General features: G+C 40.8%; 1 pseudogene; it reads right to left on the bottom strand.

Moving 5' to 3' along the window:
* Positions 1 to 12389: 12389 nt before the first annotated feature.
* Positions 12390 to 13467, bottom strand: LOC121459627 (annotated as a pseudogene).
* Positions 13468 to 18108: the final 4641 nt, after the last annotated feature.

Below are 18108 nucleotides of genomic sequence, written 5' to 3'. Positions count from 1 at the left end.
TAGTGTGTGTGTGTGTGTGTGTGTGTGTGTGTGTGTGTGAGCCATGGCACATATATAGAGGTAGAGGATAACCCGGAAGAGCCCATTCTCTCTCCACCATGTGTGCTCCAAAGATCTGAAATCAGGCCATTAGGGTTGTGCAGCAACTACACTTACCCACTGAGCCATTCATTGCCTAGATCCTGTATCCATACTTTTAGAAAGGAGATAGATAAGTTGGTAGGTTACCATTTTAATGCTAATGGGACTTTGGATGTCAGAAACACAATGAAATGATTGTGTGTATGTGGGGCCAGTTAACACACGACACAATAATTACGTGCAATAATAAGTCTTTTGAAAATTTGCAATCTCATCAGGACCTTTTGAAAGCTCCTAGGTTGTCAGGGTTCTCTCTAACTCAGGGAGACTCAGTAAAAGACTATCTTGTTGTGACAAGTCAGAGCACAGGAGGACAGCTATTCATAGTCACAGTCTATGGCTTCAAGGCGTTTGCCCTCTAGTGGGAATGAACTGCAGACAGCTGCCTGACCTGCTTCCTGGTCTAAATGACTGGGAGATAAAACTGAATTAAAAGCTATTTCAGTGTTAGTATTTCACTGATGTCTGAAAGTGAGAAATGTAGAGAAATAGAAACCCATAGCTACATAATGAAAGAACGGGGAGAAGTAGATAAGAGAGAAGAAAGGAAAACAGAAAGTGGGGAGGACAGCGCTGAAGGGGAGAGGATGAAGCACGGGGTTGAAGGATCAGAGTTTCACGGGTCAATGTGAGCCAGGGCAAGAACACAGAGAGGCAGCAGCGAAGAAATGAGCTGGATGCACGGAGGAGTAAATTGATCTGTGATAAAGGAGAGAATAAAAATAGGAGAAAAGAAAGTCCTTCCTGTTTAAATAGCACGTTTCATTTTCAGAATACTTTCTAAATATTAACTAATTAACCCTCATTGCAGTCCCGGGCGTAAGCATTATTATCATAGTTATTATTATTAATAAGTAATGTAAAAGGGGTCAGGAGGGTTAGACACACAATGCTTTAAATCTTGCACAAGTACTTTATTTCTCTGACATGAAAGCGGTGGCTGGAAGGGAAGTTCTGTTTCAAATTCTTGAATCCGTTATTGCTGGATGAGTACTGTGCTGTCTTGCGTCTCTCACCTTTGTGACTTCAGAATGCAGGATCTGATGATGCCCCTCACCTGCGAGTCAGCCTTGATAGAGGGACAAAAGGGCCTTTAATTTAGTTTTGACACTTGATTGATAGAACTGTTGTAGCTAGTACCACCACTTCTAAGAACAGTATGTAACTTCTTGAGTGTTCTTTGTTTGTACAATGACGTCAGACCCAGGTGCACCATTTATGGTGCCTAATGGTACCTAACATAGTTTGCAGACATTGTCTTTCTTTTGATGCACTGAGAAATGGGGGGGGGGGGGGCTTTTCTTCTGTTCAGGAAATTTAATGCTCTGTTCTTTTAATCCCACTTTTGTTTTTCTATGTGGATGTTAGGGAATAGATTGACTAAACTTTCAAATATATAGAGTGAAATTCACTTTTTATTCCAGTCAGAATAAACAAATGATCATAGACTTTTAATAATATAAAATTGGCTTCCATTTTGTCATTCGTAAGCTAATTATTATCCATGTAGAAATCTAGAATTTTCCTTGTCCATAGTACAAGAGAGGTTGAGTGGTTATGTGCTTTTTCGATCTGGACCTCTTTTACATTCTCTAAGATGGTCCTTTTTTCAAAAGTAAATTTTAGCATGTATTCAAGTTCATGTTGGAGTTAGTGAGGACTCTTTTGTCCCCTGTCTATACTTTGTCTTTTGCTTTCTTTTATCTAAATAAAGTTTACAAGTATTGATTTTCTTTTTATTGAAGCATAAATAAATAGTACCCAGTTCCTTAAACAATGTTTTCCAATGCTTATATATAGTTTTCAAATATTTGCAATTAAAAAGAATTTTACTTTTTTTTTCTAATTTCACATTTATTACAATGTTGCATTTATTTATTTAATTTGCATGTGTGAAGGTGCCTATGTCACTGTGTGTGCATGGAGGTCAAGGGAGGTTTTTTTTTTTTTTTTTTTTTTTTTCTTCCTATCATGCAGACTCCAGGGATTAAACTCAGATCTTCAGCCATGGTGACAAGCTCTCTACACATGGAGCCATGGCCCAGACCCCAAACTCACAACTTTAAGTTCACATATATAAAAAATTGTTTTCTTCATGATGTTTAATAGGCCATAGCTTCTCTTTTACATGGGTCAAATATCTTGTGTCCTGAATTTGAGAAGATGAACTATTATCACATAGGCTGTTTAATGTATGCAAAAAGAATCTTTGTCATTTTCATGTATCTTTCAGATTTTACAGTTTATTTGTGACAAAGAGTTATTAGTTGCAAATAAACAGAAATCTACCTGTCTCATGAATATTGTATCATATTATTCTTAAAAACAATTGAACAGATATCGCAAGGCTAGCAAGATAAACCTGTAAGTCAGTGTTATATTCTTCCTCAAACCCATAGAACCACCATAGATATAGTCATTGTTTGATACAATGTGTGGGATCTAGTAAATTTCACCAAGGAATTTTGTTCATTTTAAAAGTTACTTATGCTGCAGGCAGGCTATTGAGACAAAGGAACTACCGCTCGCCTGGATGCACTCATGACTCGGTCCCAGCACCCAAACAGGCTGAGCTGGGTGATGTTATGTGCCCGAAGAGGGGAGGGAGGCAGAAGAAGGAGGAGTTGGATGCAAGCTGGGTGGGATAGGAAGAGAGGGGCAGTATCCGGGGAGTGGGTCTCTGTCTCTGTTTCCATATGTTGTTGGACAAAGGTTCTATGTTGATATTTAAGATAATCATCAGTCCGACTACAGGGTAAGGCCTGTTTAGGCACCCTCTCTATTGCTTACAGTCTTAGCTAGGGTCATCCTTGTGGAATCCTGGGAGTTTTTCTAGAGCCAGGATTCTTGCTAACTTCATAATGGCTCCCTCTATCAAGATATCTCTTTCATGCTCCCATATCTGTCCTTTCTTCATCTCAACTATTACATTCCCTCAAGCTCTCCCCAACCCTCCCCATCTCCTGTCCTCTTCTCCTTCTCTCCTTCCTTCTACCACCCCTTACCCCATTCTCCCAAATTTTGTCAGGCGATTTTGTCTGCTTCCAATTTCCAGGTGGATCTATATATGTTTTTCTTTGGGTTCACCATATTATTTAGCTTTTCTTGGATCATGAACTATAGCCTCAATGTCCTTTGTTTATTGCTAGTATCTACTAATGTGTGAGTACATACCATATTCTTCAATTTTTTTTGTTTGTCTTTTCCTTCATTTCTTTGAGGGTATTTCTCTTTTCCTCCTTAAGAGTTTCTGGTGTGGGACAATGGTTTGTATTCTCTCAATTATATTTAAAAAAAAAACACTGATTGTCCAGTAGCCAGGCAAGAAGTATAGGTAGGACAACCAGACAGGAAGTAGATGCAGGTCAAGGAGAACAGGACACCGTCCTGACCCAGCCAGAGAGCAAGCAAGATGTGACTGCCTTGCTGAAAAAGATACTGAGCCATGTGGCTAACATAGATAAGAATAATTGGCTAATATAAGTTATAAGAGTTAATAAGAAGCCTGAGTTAATGGGCCAATCAGTTTGTAGTTAAAAAAAAAAGTTACTTATGTGTCTTGAGGTACGTTTGTTAATTAGTTTTCAAGATTATTAACTATGTGACATCAAACAACTTTTCTAGAACAGCTGCTGTCCTTAACAATGTTGACAAAACGCTGCTGTGCGGGGAGCCAGAGAGCATGCAGGGCACCCCAGATGCAAGGCTTTCTAAACATTGCACAGCCAGGCATGTATGAACTCACAGAGACTGAGACAGCAAGCACAGGGCCTGCATGGGTCTGCACAAGACGAGGCTCTAGAGTGGAGAGGAGGAGTGGACACATGTCCCATCCCTCACAGAGAAGTAATCTCCAACTGAAAACCACTTGCAAATGACAAAGTAGTTTTCTCAAAGGAGTTTCATTGTGGAAACAAACGATGCTCAAGGGCAGGCCCCACACACAGCAGTAGATGGTTGATAGAGAACAACTCAATGGTGTCTTCCGAGTATCTTTGTCTCATAAGATTCTGTCATGGCTTTATCTTTGTTTTTTAATTTATAGCTCCATTGCAGAGATATTAAGGCTCCCAGTTCCGTGTTTTTAATGTGATTTCTCTATGTGTGAATGCGTGTGTCTTTTGACAATATGTATTTCTTGTGCTTTTTCTTTGTCTCTTCTGTTTGTCTTGTCCTATTCCAATTTGTTTGTTTTGATTTATCTTATTTTATTTTATTATATTTCTTAGATGCTTGTTTGTTTTCTAATAAAAGACAGAAAGTGATGGATCCCAGTGGAAGGGAAAGGGAGAGACACTGGGAGGAGTTTGGGGAGAGGAAGTTGTAAACAGAATTTATTTTATGAAAAAAGTCTATTTTCAATAAAAGAAAAATAACTTAAAATGTTAAAATTATGAGTTCTGAATTCACAAGACTTCTTCTTTTATAATTTTATTAGGGAGGATAATGCCCTTTTATGTCCTTCTTAAGTGTAGGAGAATAGAATATGTTCTTGGGTTCATCTACATGTGTGTGCTGGAAGAGAAGAAATAATTGCCCGTTGTGGTGGCACACGCTGGTAGGATTTGCTGAAGGAGGCAGAGGCAGGTAGATCATGAGTTTGAGGCCAGCCTGGGCTACACATTTAGAAAAAAAAAAGAGGAGAAATAATTGTAGTTAAAAGACTCTGGTTTGTTGACAACTTATTTTAATTCTTCGTATCACCATCATCATAAATTCATTGTAATTTCAAGAGATTATCTTGGGCAATAAAAGTCCCTAGAACAAATTTGGTATAAAGAAATAGAAACTGGCTTTGGACATCTTGTTTTATGTCTGTCAATCTTTAAAGCAATGCCATTCATAAGAAGCCAATGCCTGACCTCTGTGCCATATATATGCATATGTATACATATGCATATGTATAATCATTGTAAAGTAGAAACTAACCTATATGAACTAATAAAAAAATCAGTTGGAATGCAAACTATATGTTCCATTACAGAGCTTGAGAGAAGAGAGGAATTTCATTGGCCCAAGTGCTACCAAAAATACTACAGGAAGTGACATCCCAAGTTATGGTGGCAGGACACTGTAGGCAGTTGTGGAAATGATGCTGTTAAGCATCACACACACATAGGCCCAATTATGCATATTAGTCCATGGCTCTGGCTCACACTGTGATCAGTACATGCTCTGTGCCACACTCCTTTCAGAAGAGAGGGTCTTTGTCTGTAGAACCCTTCCAGCCAATTGTGTCATCTGGCGGTGTCTTCAGCTGATATCCTTCAGACAGGTGCTGTAGCTACAGAGCTGCTTCTTGTGATGGTTTCAAAGCTTACCTGAAATGCTTTGGTATTTTCTCTTTTTTTTTTATCTTTTTTTAAAATTTTTTTAAATTTTTTTTTGTTGAAACAATTTCCGCCTCTTCCCTACCTCCCATTTCCCTCCTCCTCCTCCCACTCCTCTCTTCCTCTCCCCACTCCTCTCCCCCTCCCCCCACTCCATTCCCCCTCCCTCTAAAGTCTGAAGAGCAGTCCGGATTCCCTGCCCTGTGGGAAGTCCAAGGCCCTTCCCCCTCCATCCAGGTCCAGGAAAGTGAGCATCTAAACAGGCTAGGCTCCCACAAAGCCAGTTCCTGAAGTAGGATCGAAACCTAGTGCCATTGTCCTTGGCTTCTCATCAGCCTTCATTGTCCGCCATGTTCAGAGAGTCCGGTTTTATCCCATGCTTTTTCAGTCACAGTCCAGCTGGCCTTGGTGAGCTCCCAATAGATCAGCCCCACTGTCTCAGTGGGTGGGTGCACCCCTCGTGGTCCTGACTTCCTTGCTCATGTTCTCCTTCTTTCTGCTCCTCATTTGGACCTTGGGAGCTCAGTCCAGTGTTCCAATGTGGGTCACTGTCTCTATCTCCATCCATCGCCAGATGAAGGTTCTATGGTGATATGCAAGATATTCATCAGTATAGCTATAGGATAGGGTCATTTCTTTGGTATTTTCTTGAAAGCTGATATTTAATGATGCATCAGTAAAACATTTAAGTAAAATCCTTGAATTTGAGAATCTCTGCAAAAATTGAAAGTGTAGGATACAGGGTGAGCTATTAACTACTCGTAAATTTGTTTCTTAAATATATGATAAAAGATTGGATAAAAAATAATAAATAACCACAAGGATGGCCTTTAAATACAAGTCTGATGTACAGGTATGCCATTAGTAATATTTCCAAAACAATATGGGTGGGATAAAATTAATAAAGATTAGATCAGTTGATCGCTTCATAAAGAGAAGGTCTGGCCCAGAAGTCTAGATTTGCACTTGTTTGCGTGTCAAGACGCATTATGGAAAGTAAGGTGATGTATGTTCTCTGCCACCCGCTTCCAGGATTCCTAAATTGAACATCGGAGACTGAATAACAGTGCTTTATACATGCAATTAAACAAGTGATTTTGACCGGAACATAAAGGTCAATTTTCTGCTGTTTCTTTCATCTCAAGTTGCCACCCCCAAAAGGAAGAAACTAACAGGGTGACATTTCTAGACACAGGTCCTCTAAAGTAGCCTAAACTAGCATGGTCAAAGGGATTGTCCTCAAAGGAAACAGAAAGTGCTATTTCCCTTGGCAAAGATACGACAACTTGAAATATACTATTTTTTTCTCAGCAAGCAAGCTGGCCACACACATATCTATCATTATTTAGCATCAAACTAAAAAGTCTTATTCTGAATGCCAATTCCTACTGACTATGTGGCTCTCAATTATGGAATCTGCAACTGCTGGCTCCGTCATGATCAAGGAGCATGCTGTTTGAAAGACCACAATTTGGCTCTAAGTAATCAATACACTATTTGAAAGCCATCTAGATGCACAGTTTGATTTAGAAATGCCGAGAGCGCTGCACGGAGCCTGCCCCACAAGTCTTGTTAAGTAGGTTTTTCCTGAGTTGGTGAGCTTCAGGTATTTGCTCAGTTTTGGAGACCCCAGAACATTTTCCTTTTCGCTGATGTATAGAGGAAGGAGGGCCATGGCTCATAGCTAAACACACATCTCCCTTCCTAGTTCCTTCCTCTCGCCCTTCCTTCTTTCCTAATTCTGAAATGAGGAAAGATTAAAATGTAGAATTTAAACTTCCTGTGGGCCATAAACATGTAAACTCTCTGACTGAAAGTCATGTTTGTCAATTTGAGGCTTTACAAACTTCTAAAGCATTTAATATTTGTTTTGATCAGATGAAAACCCTCTTATTCATGTCCAGGGTTGTTGAGATTGTCTTTCTTATTTTTAAATCTGGGAATTAGAAAACACTGGGACGTGAAGTAGTCCAGGTGAAATAGATTAAAAAACAAAACAAAACAAAAGGCAAACAACAATAACAACCAAAACTCGATCCAGAATTAAATTGCCAACCTTCATTATTATTGTAAGGCGTACCGAAGGGCCAGCATCCAATGCTGAGACCAAGAGGACCAAGCCTCACTACCCAGCTGTGCCAACAGTCCAGCATGTTTGCCCCAACTCTGCCCTCTGAACCTGGCTAAATCCTCCAAGGGGAGTTTGTTGTACATTTCTATTTTTTGCCAAATCCACAGAAGCAGTTCAACTTTAATGATTTAGTAGTAGACAGGGGTGCAAACGTGAGTGGTTGCTTCGTTATTAATTTGTGGTGCTCAGCTGACTGCGGAGGGACGTGTGTTGAGGTGGCTGAAGTGGATTAGATGGCAGGATGGGATTAGAACAAGGGCAGTGGCCAGGGAGAGCAGAAAAGTGAGAGGAAAGGAAGTTGTCTTCGGTGACCCCCCTGGAGAATTCATTGTGAGCATAAGAAATATGAATGCAATGAAGATAGTCAGAAGGAAAAAAACCACATTTGATCTGGGCTTTTTCCTTAATTAAATTAGAGCCATTTGTAATTGGCTGAATCGGGGTCAGGGAGACAAGAGCAGCAACCGAAGGAATCTTTCTTTTCAAATGTATTATGTTTATAGACCGTTTTGTGTTTTTCCGGCAGCACAGGGAGAGGCAGGGCTGCTTACTGTTTGTACTATGTGGTTCAGCTTAAAGAGTTCTGCACGCTTACTTTCTATATACTAGGAAGGAATATAAAACCGTTTGACCAGCCTGGTAGTATGGTAGTGACACACCCTTGGAAGCAGTGCCCGTAGTGGGCAGGAGCTCTTTTCTATGTGACTTCACTGACACGGGGATGGGGAGTGGAGAGGAGGGGGACAGGGAGACAGCCAGGCACCTGAGTTCAGTGCTCTGTCCAGTTCTAAATGGACGTTGTACTGGAGTGAAGGACTATAGGTAGCATCTTCGAATCCTCCCTATTCTCTACAACTTGAAAAGCTCCTGGAACATGAGGTGTGTGTTTGTGTGTGTGTAGGGGAATGGGTCAGGTGTGAGGCGGGCTGTGAGTTGGGCCCCCTAATTTCCCTTTATGATGGCTCCACGTGTTCTCTGTACCTCGCTGATCATTTCCAAGGGATCCCAGTAGATTCCTAGTGGAGATTGTTTCAAAGCAGAGGGTATGGTCTGGTGTGGAGGGGCCTACCTTTTAACAGCAAAACCAGAAATTGTCAACCAGTTAAAGGGCTAGAACTGCCTGTCTCTGGTGGAGCCTGAGCACCCTCTGCTGCCTTAGAGCAGAAGTGCATGTACAGATGGCTCCTGCCAAAGCGTTAAAGCAGGTAAAAGAAAACATCTAAAGATTCTTCCTTCCGAAGCCAGATGTCTTTGGGGGAAACACAGCATCTGGCTCCACTCAACTGTGGATTTTTGGACTGTAAAAAATTTGCATCCAGGATAAGTATGCAATACAAGAGCCCATATAGAATACAGCTTTTTTTTTTTTTCCTTTTCACTTGGGCAATGAGTGTGGAATTAATTACTCTGGAATGTTAGGTATGTGGCTTATTTTTCATGAACAGAAGTACTATCATGAACTATTCCTCTATCTCCTCCTTTTTGAGTGATCAGTCTTTCTTTGTCGGCAGGACTAGATTATTGGAACTCCCTATTTGAAACTTCTTGCATGTTCTTTTTTGAAATGTGTGTGCTGTGTAAACTCTGCAGCTCACGTGGCAGAAGAACAAAGGCCCAAATCGTGCACAAGTGTCTAGGGGTGAGGAGCATGGCAGCTCTTGTGCTAAGACGTAGGACAGCAGTCAGAGGGCGAGTTACTAGTTACTCTGGGACTGCCATTTTCCAGCCTTGAACTTTACATTGGTTTCATAAATAAATGTTAATTTATCTGTCATTTGTTCGCTTTTCCTTCTTTTTTGCTTATTCAATTGTTTTGTGTGTGTGTGTGTGTGTTTGTGTGTGTGTGTTAATTAAGCTTATTCATTTATTTTATATCCTGGCCCCTCTCTCCTCTGCTCCCCTTGACTCCTCTCACCTTCCCTCTGCCCACCCCTATCCACTCCTCTTCTGTTTCTGTTCAGAAAGGAGCAGGCCTCTTCTTGTGTCAACAAAGTATGGCATATCAAGTTGAGGTAGGACTAAGCTCCTCCCCTCATATTAAGGCTTTGTAAGGCAACCCACTATAAAGAATACGTTTCCAAAGGCCTGTCAATGCACCAGGGACAGGCCCTGCTCCCACTACTAGGAGTCCTACCAACTGACCAAAGTATACAACTGTCATACGTATGCATAGAGGAGCAAAAGATCTTCAAAAGGCTAGTGGTCATTACTGATTATATAGCTAGCAAGTGGAAAGGCTGGGGTTTGAATGTGATCCACTTGTGTCTGACCTTTGCAGAACCTTTAAAAAGAGAGAAAGAAAATGATATCCCTGACGTTAAGTAGTTTTTTAAAAAATACCTGTGTTAAAATATAAACGATGTAAAAATTATATGATCATCATTTAAAAACTTATAATCTTAACAATATTAATAGTGTCATACAGTCATCACCAAGGTATTTCCAGAATGCTCTTTCCAAACTGTGACACTGCCCATTATGCAATAAGAAGCCATTGTCTTTTGGTTCGTTGTGTGGTTGTATATGTGTGTATACATGTTCATGTGTGAGTGTGCATGTGCCACAGCACACAGTGGAGGACAGAGGACAACCTTGAGCTCCTCTTGATTGTCCAGCTTGCTTCTTCACTGCTGTGTACAGCAGGCTACATGGCATGAGTACTTCTAGGATGCTCTTGCCCCACCTCCGATCGTGCTGTAGGGTTGCTGGGGTTGCACACATGATTCCCAGTCTCTTACTTTTCATGGGTCCTGGTGATCTGACGTTAGGTCTTTATGTTTGAGTGGTAAGTGCCCACTGAGCTATCTAACTGCAATAAAAACCATTCTTCAGACAGGTACAATGGCAGGCACCTGTTGTCCCAGTTACTCATGAGCCTGAGACAGGAGGATTACTTTATATGTTGAGCTTGTTTAAGGGGGGCCTGAGAAACATAATGAGATTTCATTTAAAAACCAATGAGGGCTTGGGAAGAGCTCAGCATTAGATGCTTGCTATGCAATGAGAGAGCCCATGCTCAGCCTCCAGTACCTGCCTGAAAAGCTGGGCATGATGCTGTAAACTTCTAATCTCAGCAATGGAGAAGCAGAGATCAGTGGATCCCTAGGACTTTCTGGGCATACAGCTCAGTCTAATCGGGGATCCGTAGGTTCCAAGGAGAGACCCCATGTCAAATAAACCAAGTAGACGATTCCAAAGAAGTCCCCATGCATGCACACATACCTGCACATGACCACCTGCCCCACAAACACATGCACATACCCGCAAAGACGGAATCCTCTAAGCTGTTCTTCCTGTTAGCGCTGGAAACTTACATTCTTTTCTATTAGTTTTTGTGATCTCTCTCTACTATGCACTTCCTTTAAATAGAATCATGAAATATTCTTTCCTGCCTGGATTATTTCATTTAGCACAGAGTCCTGCTGGCTCACCCATGTTCCGGCATATTGTCAGGATTTTATTTTTTTCCCAAGACCCGGTGTGTATTTTGTTTGTTCACTCACTGACAGTTGTAATGATGCTGATTTTTGGTTTATGTGAATAGCGCTGCTGGGAACACTGATGTACAAGTATATACCCACATCCCTGTCTCCCGTACCGCACGTACGCAGATGGGAAATGCTAGCCATGTTGTCATTTCACATCTCAGAAGCATAGATCATTTAAATAAAAAAAATATAGCCTCTCTAATGTGCCCTGTGGCAACTAAGAATCTTAGCAGAAATGCACAAGGACTCTAGCCTGTGTTCTTCCCAACACTCGCTGCTTTCTACTCCAGTGACATTTGTGACCTTCCCGTGTCTGAAGAAGTAACTTGGGCTTTGTTTCCCTAATTGCTATGAGGCTGAACATCTCTTAAGAGCATCTCTTTTTGTCACCGGGATTTCTATTTCAACCTTTCATTGCTTCATAGACTTCATTGTTTCCAGATGAACAATATTCTAGCTTTCAATTCATTATCAAATATGTAATTTGCAGATATATTCTTCCATTTCATGGGTAGATTTTTTTTCTGTTGTTTGTAGGCTTTATGCATGAAAGGTTTTTATTTTTCTCTTTTTCTTCTTCTTGCTTTTTTTGTGAAACAGGATTTCTCTGTGCAACAGCCCCCCTGTTCTGGAACTCGCTTTGTAGACCAGACTGGCCTGGAACTCACAGAGATCCACCTGTTTCTGCCTCCTGAGTACTGGGATTAAAGGTACGCAATGTTTTTTGTCTTTTTTTTTATTTTTGTTTTATTTGTTTTTAGGCAAAAGAGAAAAACTTGGCAAGCTTTATTCAGATTTTAAAGGCTGCAGAGAATACATCCACATCTATATCCAACCCCATCTCTACAGTCCCCTGGACAGACTCAGGTAGCCTCCCTCCAGTCTCACTCTTGTCTTCCTCTTTCTTGTCCTTCCTGCCATCCTTGGTTTGTGTGGGACAATTGTCTATATTCTGTCAATTATGTTTTAAATAAATGCTGATTGGCTAGTAGCCAGGCAGGAAGTATAGGCGGGACAACCAGACAGGAAGTAAAAGCGGGTCAATGAGAACAAAAGAATTCTGGGAAAAGGGAAGCTCCCTCTGCAGTCCTTTATCCAGACACAGAAGAAGTAAGATGTGACTGTCCCACTGAAAAAGGTACTGAGCCATGTGGCTAACAAATGCTAGAATAATGGGCTAATATAAGTCTATAAGACTTAATAAGAAGTCTGAGCTAATGGGCCAATCAGTTTATAGTTAATGTAGACCTCTGTGGATTTCTTTTGGGACTAAATGGCTGGGGGCCAGCAGGACTGGAATCACTGACAACACTTGGTGGCCTGGGAGCCTATGAAGCCCACTGCATTTCTTACAGCTTCATTGTTGGGTTCCACACCTGGAAGGTTCTCCAGGACACTCTTAAGGAATTCTGGTCTTGCATCACATCATAGTCCTCCTTTTTGACTGGCTCAGATGAGTCCGTGGCTGAGCTGGGTCCTGATTCTGTGCTCCCTGATGGACATCTACACGGCATAGGCAATCTGCTGCCCTTCAGTCATGCTCCTTAGGTCAGGAAGACTAGCATGGCCAAATTCCTGCTGGCTGATGGTCATCTTCAGGAGGGTGTGTCCAAGTCTTCAGTCGCAGATGTAGTGATTCCAACCTGGGCTGCAGAGGTTGCAGCATCCCCTTGAGCCTCCTCTTCCTGCCACTGTCGCTGCTCTTTCATAGAAACTCAAATAGATAGGGCCAACTCAAGATCAACACTGGGGTCTACTGCAGACCCAAAATCACTGGCACCAAGCCCCAGCATGGTACTGCCTTCAGCATCCAGAATAAGAAAAGTGATGAGGGCATCAGCCAATCTGGGCCCAGGGGGCACTGTCGCCTGATGTGATCCGGTTCTGTTCTTGCCATTCAGTGTGATCACAAAAGTTGCCAGTTCACCTCTTCTTTCCCAAAATTGATGACTTAAGCATTCTTTTTTTTTTTTTTCTCTTGAGGCATTTGTCTAGTTTCAGTGGCTATTTATCCTTGTCCTCCATGGGGTAACTCACAAAGGCAATGACGTGTATCTTGTGATTCTTGCCCTACCAGTGTTTCCGAGCCAGAGGGGCCACTCAAATGCCCATGCAGAAGGTGATTTTGCCCTTGGGTCAATTGTATGGAGCTTGGAGAGGATGTGGCCAGTGTTAGCGGTGAGTGTGGTCAGCACTCCACAGTCATTGGCTGGAGTGATGAGGCCATGTTATTCTCAAAAGTTGCTTCGTGTCTTTGAGTTCAAGAGGTAAGATAAGGGCGCTTTGCTGGGGTAGCAACTGGGTGAGAAGGAAGTCTCCATGCCGTGTGCACTACTAACTGTTGTCCGCAACAAACCGCAGTGCTCTCCGACACCATCATACCACCTTTCCTCTGGGGACTGGATCTGGAAGTCTTCTTTCTTTTTTCTTTTTTAAGATTTATTTTTATTATTTTTTAAAATTATGTATATGCAGGGGTATTTTTGTATGGGGGTATTTGTCAATTTTAATATCACTCAGAGAGACTGTCCCTTCTCTCTGAACAGCCCTGGTGACCTTCTCAAAAGTCACCTGCTTAAGCATCTTAGTGCCTGCCTCTGAGCTCTGCCCTCTTCTGCAGTTCCTCGTGTCTGGTTTTATGCCATGTTGATTTTTTTAAGCCAGGAAGAATGAGAACTCTGATTTCATTTCTTTTTACCACTGTTTTGGAGTCTTTTATAGTTCTACAGGAATTCAGGGATATAACTTTATATTTCTAAACAAATATTAATCAAGATTTTATCAGTGGCAGGTTCAAGCTGTAGATTTCTTAGGATGATGTAATCTTGATAGTAATAATTATTTCATGAATGTGGGAGGTCTCAGCATCTACTTTGACTTTGTTCAGCAAAAAAAATTTGACGCTTTCAATGTATAAATCTCTTCTATCTTTGGTTAAGTTCACTTTATCTTTTATAAATACTAGTGGAGTGATTTGTTCTTGTTTTTCAGTGTAAAAAAATGTAACTGAGTGTTACAACTATTCGTTACTTTTTCTTCAGCCAAAATTATTTAACCTCATGTTCTGTGGTCTTCCTACATTTCCATGCTAATCCTCATGAGTAGAATTAGTGCCTACACAAAAGCTGTATTTTTTGGGTTGCCTTTTCTTTCTTTCTTTCTTTCTTTCTTTCTTTCTTTCTTTCTTTCTTTCTTTTTCTTTATCTTTTTCTTTCTTTCTAGTTTTAAAATCTATTTATTTATCTATTTATTTACTCTAGTTTTCAAGACAGGGTTTCTCTGGGTCACAGCTCTGGCTGTCCTGGATTTTTTTGTAGACCAGACTGGCATTGAACTCAGAGACCCACCCACCTCTGCTTCCTGACTACTGGAATTAAAGGCCTGCCTGCCACACCTAGCAAAAGTCTGTGCCACTTTTAATCTGTTTTAGAGGGTCTGAGACGGATGTATTTTCAGAAATGTAATCAATGCAAGTGAAAATATTCATGTATGTATTATTTTATAGATTACTGACTGCATGAATGACTTAAAATTTTAACTTGCAAATCTATACATTGTTTGAAGTAATGTAGTCACAGCAATGGTTTACAAAACTGTTATTATTTGGGTATAAAAGACTTAACTATGGACTTATATACTGTATTCAATTGGGCTCACCCTTAACTGCTAACTTGACAGAGAAGTAAAAGCAATAATGTGCCAAATTCTATTGTTAATTGTTCATCTAGGCAACAGAGATGTTTTTAGTTTAAAAAGTAAGTGATTTCACAATTTAATCAAAATTTATCTAGAATTACACAAAAGAAACCTACGGAACAATTTTAGTTGTGATTATAAATATAAAACAAAGATACATACAATTACAAATTTCTGACCTTTTGAAAGAGAAATGTGCCAAATAAAGTCCATTTAAGATTTATTACTATTTAAAAATCTGTGAAAATGTGTGTCTGCATTGAATCTGCTTGTGTGAGTTTATGTGCTTGCAGGGGCTAGAGTCATTTAATCTCCCAGTGCTGGAGTTATTAAAGGTTATAACCCTCCTGATGTGGGTGCTGGGAATGGAACCCAGATTCTTTACAAGAGTAGCAAGTGGTCCTAGACACCTGAGCCATCTGCCATCTCTTTATCCTCCAAATAACGTTCAATCTCTACCCATAGTTAAGGATGTGATTTGACTATGGTTTTCTACATCTTATGACCATGAGGAAAGTATCTTAGAAACAGGTTTGTAGGTGTTAAAAAGCATTTATAAGCATAATACTTATCATTAAATTGAAATTTAATTTTTACACAGGGGATGTCTCTTTTACACTTAGCAACAGCTAATGTCTGCTCAGTGGTTAAATCAGAAGAATGCTATTAGCCAACCATAATCTAGAATTCTTCATCAATGCTGAGCAACATGAAAGGAAACACTATTATTAATCACTATATCTAAATAACCATGGCATATGCAAGCACTAATTTGACTTTGGAAACCAAATGATAATCAATTAAAAAAAACTAATGGAAAATAGTTAAGGAACACTGCCAACCACCAAGTTGCCATACAGAATGCAAACATATTTTATATGGACCCTGAACAAGAGTCAGAAACAGATGAACAGTTTAATCACAGGGATAGATTGTATTTTCCATCTGCTTCTTTCGTAAACATAAGTTGCTTCCTGGACTCACTCTATTTCATTGCATGGATATATGTTTGAGGCAGAGTGGCAATACCTTAGCTATCCCAGTTTTATCTTATATTTTATTTGGCAGAGAAATCTCAAATTCCCCCACCTGTTCAAAGACCATTCAAAGATACTTTGCTGGTGGCCATGTCAGAGGAGCAGCGGATGGCTGCTGAAGTTTGAGGTGTCAACCCACCAGGAGAAAATCTCTGATGGGTAAATTCACATAGGCAAGGCCCTGACACCACAAACTCCAGAATGTCTTTTCTTTCTGCCTTGCCTTTGCATATTTACCGCTGCCATCTTTCTCTAGTATCTGGAACGGCGTGAATAGGTGTGGGGAAGTCCCCGCTTCCTGTATATAATTGTAGCAATTTTTAATAAGTTTTTTTATTGTTTTGTTTTGGAGACAGGGTTTCTTTTTTTTATTTATTATGTATACAATATTCTGTTTGTGTGTATGCCTGCAGGCCAGAAGAGGGCACCAGACCCCTTTACAGAAGGTTGTGAGCCACCATGTGGTTGCTGGGAATTGAAATCAGGGCCTTTGGAGGAGCAGGCAATGCTCTTAACCTCTGAGCCATCTCTCCAGCCCCAATTGTCACAATTTATAATAAAATTGTCCCATGCTAGCCCAGAATGGGGTATAATAAAGGTTTGTTTATTTAGGGATAGACTCACAGAAAAAGCAGTGATCAGCAGTCCTCTGTGTGAGCGGGGAACTAGAACCAAACTGAGCAGCCAAGAGGCCCATGCATGCTTTATGTCTATATTTATAATATATGAAACCACGCCCAAAGTGGGTCAGTATCTTAAAGACTATTGACTGAAGGAGCTCCCACAGTATATAATGTAGTGTGTTTAATTCATATAAACATCCTCTTCTACTGGGTATTTTTGCCTGTGGATTATTATGAATTGATTTCTTCATATGCTGTACTATCTAATTGACAATATTAATGTTAGTTTAAATAGAGTTTTGATGATTAAAAAATAAAACAAGGAAATGTCACACAGCTAGAACACATGAGTTTCTATTGAAGAGCTTAGGTCAATGATTAAGAAAAACAATTGAGTTCCAATAGCCCAGCTAGTTTAAATTCTTCTAATCTTAAAGTTGGAAGGTTTGCTCACAGGTTCCAGAGTGCATCATAGCTGAAACAAAGGTTTGAAAATAACTTAAAGGAAGTTTTGTTAAATAACATTGAGGTGAAAAACCCAAGAAGACAATCTGAAGCTTTAGAAAGGCACATGGTTGGGTGAGGAACTCTTTAAGGTCAATTATTATTGGTTGATGTACTGTCCTAAAATTGGTTCATGATCAAAGATGATGACTAACTCCTTGTACCCATTTTTACACACAATCTCCTGTAGGGATAAGTCCCGCCCCTTAAGGGGCGTGTTCGCCTCGGGCTAATGTCTGCCTATAAATTTGGCGAGCAAGCTCCGAGCTCTCGCTTCTGCTTTCCTGGTCTCCACGGGAACGGTGGTTCTATAAGTCTATTTCTACATTAAAGCTATATATATATTTTTACACTCTGTCTGCATTCATTTACGCCGTTACATTTTGGCGTCCAACGTCGGGCTATTTTGCCCCCGACTCAAGTGGGTAGCCCGCTAGCTAACACAGTACCCTCCCGGGTGCTGTTTTTCAGTTCGTGACTCCGGCCCCAGTGCCGAGTCCGAGACACACTCGGTGACACAGGCCCATTCTGCCTGCCTTGGCTAAGTTTTGCAGCGGAACCCCACTGCCTGAATTAGCAGAAGCTCAAGTAATTGCGGTTTTGCAACAAAAGCTGCCACAGCATCAGATTTGGTCTGTTACAAAGTTACTTGGCCGGTTGTGGTGGCCCACGCCGGTAGGATTTGCTGAAGGAGGCAGAGGCACAAGTTTGAGGCCGGCCAGGCAGTGGTAGAGCACGCCTTTAATCCCAGCACTTGGGAAGCAGAGGCAGGCAGATCTCTGTGAGTTTGAGGCCTGGAAGGCCTTGGTAGTGCACGCCTTCAATCCCGGCACTTGGGAGGCAGAGACAGGCGGATCTCTGTGAGTTCAAGGCCAGCCTGGTCTACAAGAGCTAGTTCTAGGACAGGCTCCAAAAACACAGAGACCACCACAGGCAGGAACCGATCATTGCAGGTAAAAAAATTTTCTTTTATAAATAAAATGTCTGAACACATTACTGTTCAAGAATTTAATGATTTTTTTAATTGTACCATGTGGGAGATTTTACAAGAGGTGTCTATCACCCCACATATATGGATCCTTCTGGGATTCGTAGTTTTCATTGGCACCAAATGGTTTGATAATAGAAAAATGATAAAGTCTTTACGAGACGAACCCA

Source organism: Microtus oregoni, unplaced genomic scaffold (assembly GCF_018167655.1).
Source record: "Microtus oregoni isolate MIOR12 unplaced genomic scaffold, Mior012 000019F_ref0000042, whole genome shotgun sequence".
Taxonomy (NCBI): Eukaryota; Metazoa; Chordata; class Mammalia; order Rodentia; family Cricetidae; genus Microtus; species Microtus oregoni.
This window is presented reverse-complemented; position numbering and strand designations above follow the sequence as displayed.